This window comes from Marmota monax, unplaced genomic scaffold (genome assembly GCF_021218885.2).
Source record: "Marmota monax isolate L192 unplaced genomic scaffold, Marmota_monax_Labrador192_F-V1.1 WCK01_AAM20220418_F8-fsc00022, whole genome shotgun sequence".
NCBI classification, from domain to species: Eukaryota; Metazoa; Chordata; class Mammalia; order Rodentia; family Sciuridae; genus Marmota; species Marmota monax.
The window spans coordinates 19607347-19621484 of NW_026695215.1; the positions used below are offsets into that span (position 1 = coordinate 19607347).

Consider the following 14138-nt stretch of genomic DNA (forward strand, 5'->3'; position numbering starts at 1 on the left):
TAAAATACATGTAACAAAAATAGGATGAAGAAGAAATAAATCCATGATTATAGCTATAGATTTCAATACCATGCTTCTAGTAACAGTAGATGGAAAATATGGAAAAATATGGAATATTTGATTAACACTATCAAATAACTTCACCTAATTGATGCTTGTAGGATGCTCCATTTAATAAAAGAATCTACATACTTTTCAGGTGCCCATGGAACATTTACCCAGATAGATCAGATTTGATGATATGAAACAAATCTTAAATTTAAAAGAATTCAAGTTGTGCTAAATATACTCTCAGACCACAATGGAATTGTATTACAATTCAATAACATGTCTAGAATTTAGTATATCATCTTCTTCTCCTAACTCCCAAACCTGCTTCTCTTTCAATGTTCTTTTCTCATCTTAGGTGAAGTTCCCAATATTTACCATGACACTTAAGCCAGAAATTCTCATTTTTCATTATTTTTTTATTGACACATAAAAATTGTACATATTTTTGGAATACCATGTGATGTTTTGATATATGTATACATTTTGTAATGTTCAAATCATGGTAAGTACATCTAACTCCTCAAACATTTATCATTTTTTTTTTCAGTGTTGGGCATTGAATCCAGAGGCACTCTACCACTGAGCTATATGCCCAACCTTTTTAAATTTTTGAGTCAGGGTTTTTCTAAGTTGCCAAGGCTGGCCTTGAATTTATAATCTTCCTGCTCAGCTTCTGATTACAGATTCCTGCCACCATAACTGGTTTTATTATTTCTTTGTGGTAAATATGTTTAAAATTTTCCTTCCCTCTTCTTTGATTTCTTTCTTTCTTTATTTTGGTGCTAGGTTATTAAACCCAGGGGCACTGAACCACTGAGTCACGTCCCTAGTCTTTTTTAGTTTTTATTTTGAGACAGGGCCTTACTAAGCTGCTTAGGGCCTCACTAAGTTGCTGAGGCTGTCCTTGAACTTGCAATCCTCCTGCCTCGGCCTTCTGAGTAACTGGGATTACAGGCATGCACTACCACACCCAGCTTCTTCCAATTTCTTTGAAATACACAGTATTTTACCATTATTTATAGTCATCCTATTTTATTTCTCCTATCTAACTGTAACTTATCACCCATTGACAAACTTTTCCCCATCTCCCTTGCCCCCACTCTTCCCAGCCTCTGGTAACCATTATTAGACTTCTGATACAGGATATTAACTTTTTTAGATTCCACATACTGAGTGAGATTATGTGGGATTCGTCTTTCCATGTCTGGCTTATTTTATTTAACATAATGTCTTTTGATTCTATCCATGTTGTCACAAATGACAGGATTTCACCCTTTTTATGACTGAATGGTGTTCCACTGTGTGTGTGTATGTGCATGTACATTTCACATATTATATTTTCTCTATCCACTTATCAGTTGATGGACGCTTAGATTTGTTCCTAACAAATAGTTTCTCCACTATTGTGAATAGTACTGTGATCCACATGGGAGCAAAGATGTCTCTCCAACATACTGATTTCATTTCCTTTGGATACATACCCAGTAGTGGGATTACTGGATCATATGGTAGTTCTATTTTTAGTTTTTTGAGGAACCTTCATACTGTTTTCCATTCAGTATTTAAGCCAGAAATTCTTCCTGTTCCCTCGTCTCTATTATGCAATAAATCTCAAAGTTTTGCTGACTTTTCTTTAAAATTGTCTCTCAAATGTGTTCTCTCTTCTCTGGCTCTATTATTGCAGTTTCAGTTCAGGTCATTACCATCTCTCTTTGTGGCCCAGCACCAAAATAACATTCTACTGGGTGGTTATACTGCAATTTGTGTATACATTCTCCTGCTAATGAACATTTAGGTTGCTTCCAGTTTGGGACTATTACAAATAAGCCTGCTCTGAAGATTCATGTCCTTTCTTTGTATGGATATACGTTTTCATTCCTACTGGTTATATATATCTAACAGTAATTATACAGCAACTCTCTATTTAAAGTGCTAGATTGTCTTTGAAAGTCAAGATTTTTGTATGTGTGAAAACCTGGATTGAGAGAATTTGACCTACCATCATTTAATCATTTTTTAAAATGTTTTATTTAAATTAAACAAAAACATTTAGAATTATTTTTGTTTAATTAATGTCAAATTTATTTAAGCTGTCTACTTTTATTAGGCTTTTAAGCTAATAAAATGGAGAACTTTTGTACTCTTCTTATTTTGAAATGTATCAAATGTATAAATTAAGCTTAAATTTAAATCTTGTAATGATATCTATAGAGTAGTCAAATTTAAAATTAGCTTGTCAATATGATAAATTCTATAAACATTTATGTATTAATTTGATGAAACTCTTCAAACTGTCACTACAAATGTAATGTTTCTTATCCTCAAAAGCACTTCAGATATTCCACAAGCAAGCTTACAAATCTAATAAACCTATATTCCTAAGTGCATAAACTCCATTTACAAACCTAACAACTCAAAAGTTATAGATTTAGTACCTCAAAATCTCTGAAAAATTCAAATGCAGTCTATAAACATAATCAATCCATCTCAGATTTTACACATCTCAAATTTAAATCGCCAATTTATCATCAATTAAGTTCATTTAAACATTTGAAGTTAAAATCACAAGTCTGAATCCAACATTTCAAATATCCCATCTGTCAAAGAAAACCTACCCAAATTGCCAAGAGGATTAAAAAATAACTTATTTTTGAACTCAACATAAAAAGTATTGAATTTAAGGTTTGAGTCACTTCTTCACTCTTGCTCAGTATCTGCTTAAGTTTGTCTTACAGAAAAACTCAGCTAAAGTGGAGAATCATAAATAATACTTCATACATAGTTTAACATTTTTAAAAGGGTTAGGACATATAAATGTATGTTCATTTGCCATACGTACCTTTTCTTTCAGAGTGAATCTGTTCATTAGAATCACAAGATATCTTTGTAGTATAAACCATTCTCATGGTATGTTCTCTACAATGTCCACTTTGGAATATGTTAAAATGGAGCAAAAACTTTAACCCACTGGAAAGCAGCATGCATGTAGATGGATTTTTTTTTTTTCATTGCTGGAGAACTCAGGGCCCCATGCATGCAAGGCAAGCACTCTGCCCCTGAGTTACTCCTTTGGCCCCCAAATTTTATTTGTTGATTGATTGACATAATATTTGTACATCTTTAAGGGGTACAGTATGAGAATTCAATAAATGTTTACAATGTGCAATGACCATATCATGGATATAAGCGCTTTGATCTTCAAACAATTATTATTTCTACACATGGAGAACTTTTGTACTCTTCTTATTTTGAAATGTATCATAGATTGTTGTAAACAATTGTTACCTTGTAGTGCTATAGGTGACCAGAACTAATTTCTTCTATTGTCTACTCTAAGCTTAATTTTTTTTTAAATTTTGTTTTCTGTTTTTTGGCATTTTGCTCAATACCAATGAATCCATGATGAGACAAAAAGATTGAATTTACAGGTATGGTGGTGCACACCTATAGTTCCAGCTATCTGGAAGATGGAGCAATAGGATTGCTTGAGCCCAGGAGTTAAAGGCCAGTTGGGAAAAATGGTGAGACCCTGTCCAGAAAAAAAGAAAAGAAAAAAGAAAGAATTGAATACTAACTATATGAGTATATGACAGAAGATAGATAAATCTGTCATGAAGAAGAATTACAAATAATTTACACAGATACCTCTCCTTTAATGAGGGAGATAACTCCCCATCCATAGGTGTGGGCTGCCCATACTGACTTTCTTCCAAAGAGAAAAGTCTGGAAAGGGCAGAGAAGCAGCTTTTCAATGTCGAGAAGTGACAAACACTACCTCTGCCTGGTGATCAGAGTTAACACCTACAGTCAGAAATTATGTTGATAGTATGCACTCTTGATTTGATGAGATAAAAATGGTACCTTACTGGGGCTGGGAATGTGGCTCAAGCGGTAGTGCGCTTGCCTGGCATGCGTGCGGCCTGGGTTGGATCCTCAGCACCCCATATAAACAAAGATGTTGTGTCCGCCAAAAACTAAAAAATAAATATTAAAAATTCTCTCTCTCTCTCTCCCCCTCTCTCTCTCTCACACACACTCTCTCTTAAAAAAAAATGGTACCTTTCAGCTGTCATCTTCCTCCCAATAACCCATAACCCAGGTTTCCTCATGAGAAAAACAATAGACAAATAAATGTGTGTAATGGGGAATCCTACAAAATTATGATTGATACTCCTGAAAGTTGTCAAGGTAAATAAAAACAAAACAAAGACAAATAAACTCAAAAACGCCTCCAAACCAAGGAAATTCTAAGTAAGGAACCAACACCAGCCTAAAGAGACAGAACAACTGAAGAAATATACTATGTACATTAGTTAATAATTATATTTCAGTATTAGTTCTTTAATTATAACAAATGTACGATATTAATGTAAGATGTTGATAATAAACTGGGTGCAAAGTATGTGGGAACTCTAGTATCTGTTTAATTTTTTTTTCTTCTTCTTCTTCTTCTTTTTTTAAAATAGTGATGGGTATGAAACCTAGGTCCTCACACATGCCACACAAACATTCTTCCACTGAGCTACATCCCCTACCCCTTAATTTTTCTATAAATCAAAATCTAAAAAAAAATCAACTCTATTTTAAAAAACCAGTTGGGCACATTTGTATGGCTCTATTTCTGGGTTCTTTATTCTGTTCCATTGATCTATTTGGATCCCTCTGCTCATATAACACTGTCTTAAGTCGTGTCTGGTATGATCAGAGGGATAGCTACCTAGTAGGTGTTAATATTGGGGGAGTTTTGTTTTTAATTATTGAGTTTTGAAAAGTGCCCATGTACTAGAGAAGTCCAGTGACTGTAAGTACTCAGTCATTGTACTTACTGGGGCCAGTTGATAGGTTTTACAGAAGGAATGAAGATTGTTAGTTAATTTAATAATTTGGATTGTTAGTTAATTTAATAATTTAAAAAGTTGGTTACAAAACTTTCTTTCTTTTTTTTTTTTTTTTGGTACTGGGGATTGAACACAGGATATCTTTACTTTTTAAAAAAAATTTCCAGACAAGGTCTCTCTAAGTTGCCCAGTCTGGCCTCAAATGTGGGATCCTTCTGCCTCAGCTTCCTGAGTCTTTGGGATTATAGGCATGTACCACCACACCCAGCTAAAGGTTTCTATTATTTTTATTTCTGAGTTCCTTCCATGGGTTGAAAGGACACATACGCATCTGAATTAACATCAATTACTTGGAGAAGTTGTCAAAGTACTATATATTTACAGATGTAGATAATCTGCTAGAGGTTAAGGGATTGAATACTGGATCCAGGTTCACCTTCCAGAATTATTCCTTCTGAATCCTTTGACAAACTAGGTCTCTTCTTATACAGTTAGAAAATCTTCAATCTTTTCAGCTGGAATTTAACTCACTTCATTACCTAGTGATTGCATAGTCTCTAGGCATACCTAAAGTTATATTTTTGCCTCTTTCTCTAAATCTCTTTTATGATATTTTGGGATTTGGGTTGATGAGACTCTGCTGCACCCCTACACTCCCAACCAATCTACAATTTCCTAACAGAGGTTTTTTTTTTTTTTTTTTTTTTTGGTACCAGGGATTGAACCCAGGGGCACTTAACTACTGAGACACATCTCCAGCCCTTTTTTGTATTTCATTTAGAGACAAGGTTTCACTAAATTTCTGAGGGCCTCGCTAATTTGCTGAGGCTAGCTTTGAATTCATGATCCTCCTGCTTCAGCCTCCTAGGCTGCTGGGATTACAGACATATAACCTCACCTCCCACATACCTCTTTGACAGTCTGGTGAAGTCTGTGGATCCCTTTTTAAAGTAATGTTCTAAAATCTATTTTCTAAAATGCATTGGATCACAAAGGAAACCAATTATTGAAATAGTTATCAAAATATTAAAACAAATGTGTAGTGTATTTATGTTTCTTTATTAACAGATTAATCAAGATCTAGTGATATATTTAATTACTACCATAATTTCAAAGTAATGAACAAAAATATTTCAAGACATTTGCAACACCATAAAATTCACTGCAAGTGTGAATTCTATTGGTGACAGTCATCAATACTACTCACATGGCTGTGGTTTATTGCCCACATTAATAAATGGAGGAAATGCTAGATTTTTTCAGTTACCAGGTTAGTAAAAATAAAGATGCAATTTTATTTTTTCATCTGAGTTCTTGGCTTAATAGAATCTCATTTCTGTTCTCTGAGATCCTGCATTTGTTCCATGTTTTAATTTTTGATTAGTTTCACCCACTACCATTATCCCAGGGGCAGGCTTTAGGGGACTGGGGGTTGAGGGGCAGGGGTGGGTACAGACCTTGATGTCTCCTCCTGTGCCCTCTGTGCTTCTCTTCCTTCCCCCCTTAATGCTTTGCCTTCCCAGGCCCAGTCATTTCCATGAAAACCTGCCCTAGTTACAGAGGGCTTGGACTCTGCACCCATTTCCCTCTGTGTTTGTTGGTTTATTTGCAAGATCCATTCCTTGCTAGTTGTCCTCTCCTCCTTAAGATCCTGAAGCTTGTCATGTCAGAAAAGTGTTTGTTTCAAACACTCTGAATCCAGGCAGATCATTTGGAAGGTGAGAACATTTGTTTTCTAGTTCCAACTTCCATAGATCCTAGAAGGCAAAATGGAAACCCACATTTAATGCTGAAATTGAAGACTTTGCTGTGAAAGAGAAACATTCAAGTATATAAGCAATATATTATTGGTACTATGAAGCTAAACAATGAAGGCGATTATTTTATTCAAATGGGGACAACTATTGAGCTTCTGTAACATTCTTCTCCCTTCATTTCCATGCCTGGAAACAGGCAGAACAGTGGAACTCTTGGTGGTGAGAAAGAGCTGTGTTTTCTGCCTTTAGCAATGCTGCTGGCTTCATAGTGCTTTGCTTATTGTGGGACTCTTGTGGATTTCTACCCTAGAGGTCAAGGGCAGAGATGTTCCAGTTCCCTTGACAAAGTCCCAGGGGCCTGGGAGTGGACTGGACTCTGGCCAGGGACATTTATTCTCAAAGAAATTAGAAACCAGAAGAGGACTGCTCTGCTTATTCAGAAGGTGTAAGAAATAAACCAGCATGTGACTGGGCAAGGAAGTATATATCAATCTAGACAAACATTTATCTTTATAGGTATAGGGAGGAGATAAAAACTAAGGCCAGGAGAGGAGAAATGGTTGGTAGTAAAGAGAGAGAGAGGAGGGGACAAAGGTTGTTTTTGTGTGGAGTTGAGATTCTTCCACTTTATTTTCTCACAATTTTTTTTTAATTAGGAACTTTTAGAATATATATAGCATGTAGAAAAGTATAGTTAATTATATGATAAGCAGATACATACTCACCACTCAGATGGGACAAGCATCTGAGGGGAGAGTTCCTGTAGGGAAGCTCTGATAAGCCAATGGATATGTCCACAGAGAAGTGACCCTGTTAGCTATCCTCCTGGCCAGGGAAAGTGAAGCTACCAGGCAGGGTAAGAAATGGTCTGTCCCCTTCCCTTCCGCCCTGCCAACCATCTTCCATTTTGGTAGAGAACAAAACAGTGGGTAGTGAATTGAAGAGGAGGACAGTGGGGGAGAACAGAGAGCAGGAGGCTTTACCTCCATTTCCTACTTGAGGCTTCCAGGCCTGAGCTGGCTCAGGGGAGAATCATCACTAAGTGAAGTTGCAAAGTTGGATGATTTCGAAAGGATTTTGCCTGCTAATTGCTGAACTGAGACTGCTTTAAAACGACTGTGAGACTTTTCCCTTATTTAATAGTGAACAGAAAAGCTGTGGGACTCAAGAGTTTTCATTTGGAAGCCAAGAAGGTGACCTTCATTGAATATGCACCCACCCGAAGGAGACACTGCAGAGGAAGCAAAGTTGGCCTTTGACTGTGGGGAGCCATGCTTGTCTCCCTCATCGCATGGAAAGCACTTAACCAAATCTAAGAGGCTAATGCTACTAAGGAAAGCAATAATTTCGCTTGCCATTAAGAAGGATTAAAATCGCTACTTTGGATATATCAAAATTAATGCAAAAATCCACAATGAACAGGACACCAATGTTTTAAATAAAGACAGGATCAATATTACTGATTTTCCCCTTTGCCCCGGGCATCAGTGTGTCTTAGTATGGTACTGTCACTAATTTTTATTTAAAATTTTGATATTTTGCTCATCATGAGTTTTTTGGCATTATTTTTTTTTAAATATTGCATTAAAATGTTACTTATCTTGGTCTTGGAGGGGTGGGTGTGTGTGTGTGTGTGTGTGTGTGTTTCACTAAATTTTGTACTTGAGGCCAGTATCTAAAAGAAGAAAAAGAAAGAAAGAAAACAGAAAAGAAAAGATCTTTTTGTTCATTTTTTTTGCCCATGTAATTGCAGATGGGAGAAATAGTTGTATATACTTCTCAAACAGGGAGCCCTTTATAGTACTTACTGGAAAATAACAGAAATGGTCTCATTGATAGCCCCAGATAACACTGAAGAGGGAGCTCTAGTCTTCCTTTTAAAACATTCCAACCTACTGCCTGGGATGACAAAAGTCCACAGTAAACAGCTAAATTGGTGCTTTAATGTTGTTGATATTTAAGTATGAAACAAAAGCCTTGTTGTGCTGATTTCTCATTCCTGCTATTTGAAGAAATTCCCTCTAGTACCAATGAGAGTCCACAAGGAGATTTATGACACCTGTGTGTCATATAATACCTGGCATATAGCTCTTGACCATTTTCCTCTCTCAATTCTCATATTTCTCACTTGATCCTCAAAGCTACCCAGAAGGTAGGCAGGAAAGGTGCTGTCCCATTTGATGGACAGGATGTCAGCCTCATTTTGTAGAGGAAGCTGGCCCAAGTCACACGACAAAGTACTGTAGCCTGGGAACCAGGACTTTGGTCTTTAAACTTCAAGGACAGTCCCTTTCCTGTACACTGTGCTGTGTGCTTCCGAAGACATGTGGAGAATTGTTGTAAGTGGCTGCATTTGAGGGATTGCAGCTATAATCTGAGCTGGTTAGCAGCTGATCTCCCTGAGGCTATATCCAGTCTCCTAATGCTGTTTCATAGTAAACAGGTTTGGGAGTGAGTCACTTGGCTGGCACAGACCAGCAAAGTGATTGCTTCAGCCTTGCTTGGAAACTCTAGGTCCTCCCTTTGCCTGGGGGTAGCAATCTCAATGCAAACCTCAGCTATAATCTTGCAGACGCTCTGGGGCCGACTTTGTGTTTCACTTATATAATTTCAGGCTTCATTTAGCATTCACCGTTTCCCTTTCCATGCCTACATGATTTGGTACAGAGTTCTCTTATACTGACACCCTCAGTCTACACACATTTTCCTTTGTTTGGGTGATGTTGGGGTAGAAAAGCAAATAAGCCCTGCGTGGGAAACTCAGTCCAAAAGGAAAAGGAGGCTGGAATAGCCAGGTGGGCTGCTGCCTAACACCCACATTGGAATTAGAGGTGGGAAAATTTTGATCAGTTCAAGGAGGGAATTTAGATTTTCTGTCTCTTCCTCTGTAGGGCTGAGGTATACATTGCTGTTGGTAATTAGTTTGGGAGCCAGAAAACCCCCATTGTAAACTAGTCTCACTGAGGAGAGAACACTGGCTGTTCTATGAATTAGATGTAAATTCAGTGACCTCTCCTTCATTTGCCACCTCCTAAACAGACATCTGACGTAGCAATTGCAATATTTTATGTTTTTATTTAATGTTAAATGTCTGTTTGCCCTATGTGATTTGGGGCACCTGGAGCATAGGGATCATGTCTTACTTTGTAATCCCCCAAATGATGGGCCACCTTGTGGTCAGTTTTGTCATTGTTTCCAAAAATAATGCATAATCCACTGCAGAGAAGTTCACAAAGTCTCCAGGAGAGGACCGGCAGGACGACAATGTACACACACACACACACACACAGTTAGTACTGTTATAGCCTTTCCCACTGATCTGTCTGCAAAGTCCATTTGTTAACCCACCTGTTCCAATATTCTGTCACCCTACTCTGGCCTCATTCAATTTTTCTCTTTATCTTCTCTCCTTTCCTCATCTTCCTATCTCCTCCAGATCTCTGGTCCCCACTGTCTTCTCAACTCTGGTCAGTTCTTTATTATATGGTCTCTGTTGACTTCTTTCAAAATTCTTTTTCACTCATTTTATTGATCATCACAACAGAGCTCCAGAGTACACAGATAAGCCTCCTTGAAAAGTCTGAGAGTATTGATATAAGGGGAGGAGAAGGCTGTTAATATGCATATGTTAATATTTTTATCCTGCTCATATATATCTTTGTTTCCTCAGCACCCACCTCTGCATTTAGCACAAAGGTTTTCAGTAAATGACTGATGAATGAATCAAGTACTCCTAGCCTTTACCCCAATGTACCATTACTCCTGTCCTGAGGAATGCCACCCCTTTCAAGGAGAGACTGGCAGATCAATAGTTTCAGATCCTCAAATTAGTTGGACCTGCTTTTAAGGCTGCAGGTGGAGGTAGCATCAACAGGGAGTAGCAAATCCCCCTCAAGCTTTCTAGTGCCCAGATTGCTAACATCCCAGGTGATATGTATGTAAGAGTGAAAAGCCTTGACCCCACCCAATAGTGAGGCCTGCTTCACACCTTGACAAAGGCAGCCCCATTTCCTGAGGCTGGGCCCAAGGCACCCATTCTCCCTGTGCCTCAGTGTACCTCTTCTACCCAGTGCTCCCTCACTCTGTACCCCTTTGAGTAGTTGCTTTCTGTGACCCCTCAATCCCTAGCCTGAAACTGGGCTGAATATACTGCATTAGGCTCAGATTTTTGTCTTCTATTATTGATCCCCTTCGGGACTCATCATTTCCCCTATCTCTGGAAATTTTTTGCCCTACATTCCTATTCCTTTTTACAGTCTCTTAGCAACCATTTTCTTAACTCTTGCTGAATACAAATCCTGATAGTTATCTTCTTGCAAGATTCTGGATCTCAACTCTGAACCATGGCTCACGGTGGGGAAGGAAGAGGAAACGGTAACTACCATCTGAAGAGCAAGGCTAGGTATTCATGGCCAAAGCTTCCTGCAGAGTTGATTGGAAGGTTAGTATTTGAAGGTACATTTTGGTGAGAATATTGGATATAAGGGACTTTTTTATAGTTTGACATTAATATGTGTTTCTACATTATGATAAAAGAAGAAAAGTGATAAAGGGTGACTGCATAGTTAAATTGAAAAGGAGACAATCTTGGAAGACACTATGATGATTTTTCAAAAAGACAAGGCATGAGGACATTGTTGAAAGGAGAAATATTTGTTGGATATTGAAGTTTTTAATTGTTCCTGGATAGGAACTTCTAAATTCCACTGGCCCAATACTGCTCAAAATTTAAATGAGAGGTGATTTTGGCTGTAGCCAATTGAAGCTGAATTTACCTATAGGCATCTCATGGGGTTTTGTTCAGATTTATTATTATTAAATATTACCAGAGCCTGGTATAAAGTCTTAAGATTATCTAGATAATGTCAACATTAGTAATAATGTTATTTTATTAGTATTTATTTATTTATATTTTGGTAACTGGGGATTGAACTCAGGAGTGCTTTTACCACTGAGCTATCCTTTTTTATATTTTATTTTAAGACAGGGTCTCACTAAGTTGCTTTGGACCTTGCTAAATTGCTTAGGACTTGGCTAAGTTGCTGAGGTTGGCCTTGAACTTGAGATCCTTTAGCCTCAGCCTCCTGAGTCACTGGGATTACAGGTATGCACCACCGACCCGATTTATTACTATTTTTAATAAAGAACATAGTCAATCGTTTTTAGTGTTTCATTTGTAGATAAACTTGCATATTCTCAGCTGTTTCCGTCTTTGAATGGACCAATAAATGTAGTAAAATGGAGCTTAGTGGATGGCACATAGGGTCTAAGTAGTTGAGACAATGAAGGCAGATGGGAAATGGATTAGGATCAAATAGAAGGACCTATAGATTAGCACTCCCAATGAGGTCAAAAAACAGTTGTTTTTGTTTTCTTTAAAAGCGAGAACTGGCAAATGAACTGGTGATGGTTTTAGTGAAATATTAGAGTTTTCAAGGTGGCAGAGTTGAAATAGTTCTGGGTTTATGATCACATTCAGGGTGCAGCCACAGGAAAGGCTAGTGAGGTAGAGGGAGGTGGGGGCTACCAATAACTTTGGCCAACAATAGCCACAAGAAAGAGTAGAAGAATAAGATTTTGGATGTGATAATGTGGAGCCAGAAGAGTAAATATGCCCTTTTCCCTAAATAACCCTAGGATGTAGAATCTGTCTGGACCTCTAGCAAAAGGGATTTCTTAGCCCATATGGAGGGGGTGCCAAGTGGTGTCTTAGGCTAGGTGCTGCCCATGGTCAGGTCAGCAATGAGAGGCCTCTGCCCAGCAGTGTGGCTGCAAGATTATTTTATGTTTCAGCATGAGCCGGCCTCAGGTAAGAAGGGTGGAATTGTTAGACTTGAATTAAAAGAAAGAGAATTATATATGTTCCCAGCAGTGCATCTGTACAGTGCATCTATGCATGGCTTCTGATGAATTATCCAAACATTTCTTCATGTTCATGACATGTCCTCATCCCTTGGTGTCCTCCTGGAAGCATTGGGCCTCTGGCTATAAATTCCTCAGGGTTGGGAGAGATAAGAATTCAGATCCTATCCTCACTAACTAAACCAGTTTGACTGGGTGACCATAAAACAAAGCTGCTCCCTAAAGTCTTCAACATGAAGGCAGTGGGTCTTCCTGGCACCTCTTCCCATTGCCAGGGTGACCCTACCTCACCCAACCCAATACAGGGCAGGAGGCCAACCACTGAGGATTTAGATATAAAGCCAAGAACTTGGTCCAAGAGGGGGCGGGAACCAAACCACTATAAACTCAAGTTTTGTGGAAACTGTGTTAAATCAATTCAGGAAAAGAACTAAGACAATGCAAGTGCTGAATCAGCGAGTGACTGATCTGATCTTTCTGTAACTCAGAACTCAGCTAGGCTCACCCTGCCTCATAGAGAATGCTAAGATTGGCTTGAGACCCATGGGGTCGGGGTGGGAGGATGGAAATACAATGCCCTCTCAGATTTATGCAAAACTGCCTGAGTGACAGTTTTCCTGGTCATCCCTGGTCTGATTCCTGACTTTGGCTGAGTTCTCTATCTCCTGAGGACCTAATTGTGGAAACTAGCTTCTTCTGCTTGGTTTCCTCCTCAAGCACTCACAGCAGTGGTATATTGTAGAGCTTTGCTGGTGGGATCTACAGATCACACTAGATAGTGAATAAAGACCCTCTTAGTCATTTCTGCCAACTTCCAGACTCCACACTCCCACCATGATGCCTAACTTTCTCCTTGCTTCTCTTCCTCATCTACTTCCTCTTCACTTTCTCCACTTCATCCCCCACTTTTCGGTGCTGCTGGGGTATCAAACTTAGGTCTCTGCACATGCTAGGCAAGTACTCTACCACTGAGCCACACCCCCAACTTCCCCCCCCCCCGCCTTTTTTTAAGCAATGAAATTTAGCTGCTTCTTTGTTAACTCTTCTCTGCCGACCCCAGTCCCAGCGCTTGCCCTCCTCTTCCACCTAACTTTCCAAGACATTTTCCTAAATAGGGGTAGTTTCTTTCCTAAAACAAATTCTACAGTCAATTGGGTAGAAGATTTTCCTTACCTGTTTTCATTGCCTCCTGTGAAAAACAGCTGGTTTCTGGGGTGTTCCATGGGGCTTAATCTGCAGGTACATTTTAAGTGATTCCTAATATAGTGAGCAGAGGAAGTAGATGGAATTATGTAGATAGTTTGGGGGCAGTCCTGGAATAGAATATTGACTTTCTGAACCCAGTGGTTGGGTCTCATATGTTTCCCACTGTGGGCCCCTGAGTTGACTCCAGTCATGAAAACTTTCCAGATCACTTGTATGCTTATGCTTGGAAATTGTGGGAAATGCATCGGCTTGTTCTTTATTCATGCTCTTTCAAGTAACAGCAAGTCTTTCCTCGGCTCTTTCTTTGAACTCCTGGCTCGAAGATATCTTCCTCCCTTCCCACTCGGTGGAGGACAGACACAAAATCTCTCTTTGTTTAGTACCTGAAAATTCAGAGTTTTTTTTTTTTTCCACCTAATTAGAA

At 38.6% G+C, this 14138-nt stretch overlaps 1 long non-coding RNA gene across 1 annotated transcript; it reads right to left on the reverse strand.

The window, feature by feature from the left end:
• Positions 1–5932: 5932 nt before the first annotated feature.
• Positions 5933–14086, reverse strand: LOC124084602 (uncharacterized). The gene is made up of 2 exons (XR_006849154.2): positions 13682–14086; positions 5933–6646 (listed from the first exon to the last, which is right to left on the reverse strand). It is a non-coding gene; the product is annotated as an uncharacterized LOC124084602 (long non-coding RNA).
• Between the last annotated feature and the right edge of the window lie 52 nt (positions 14087–14138).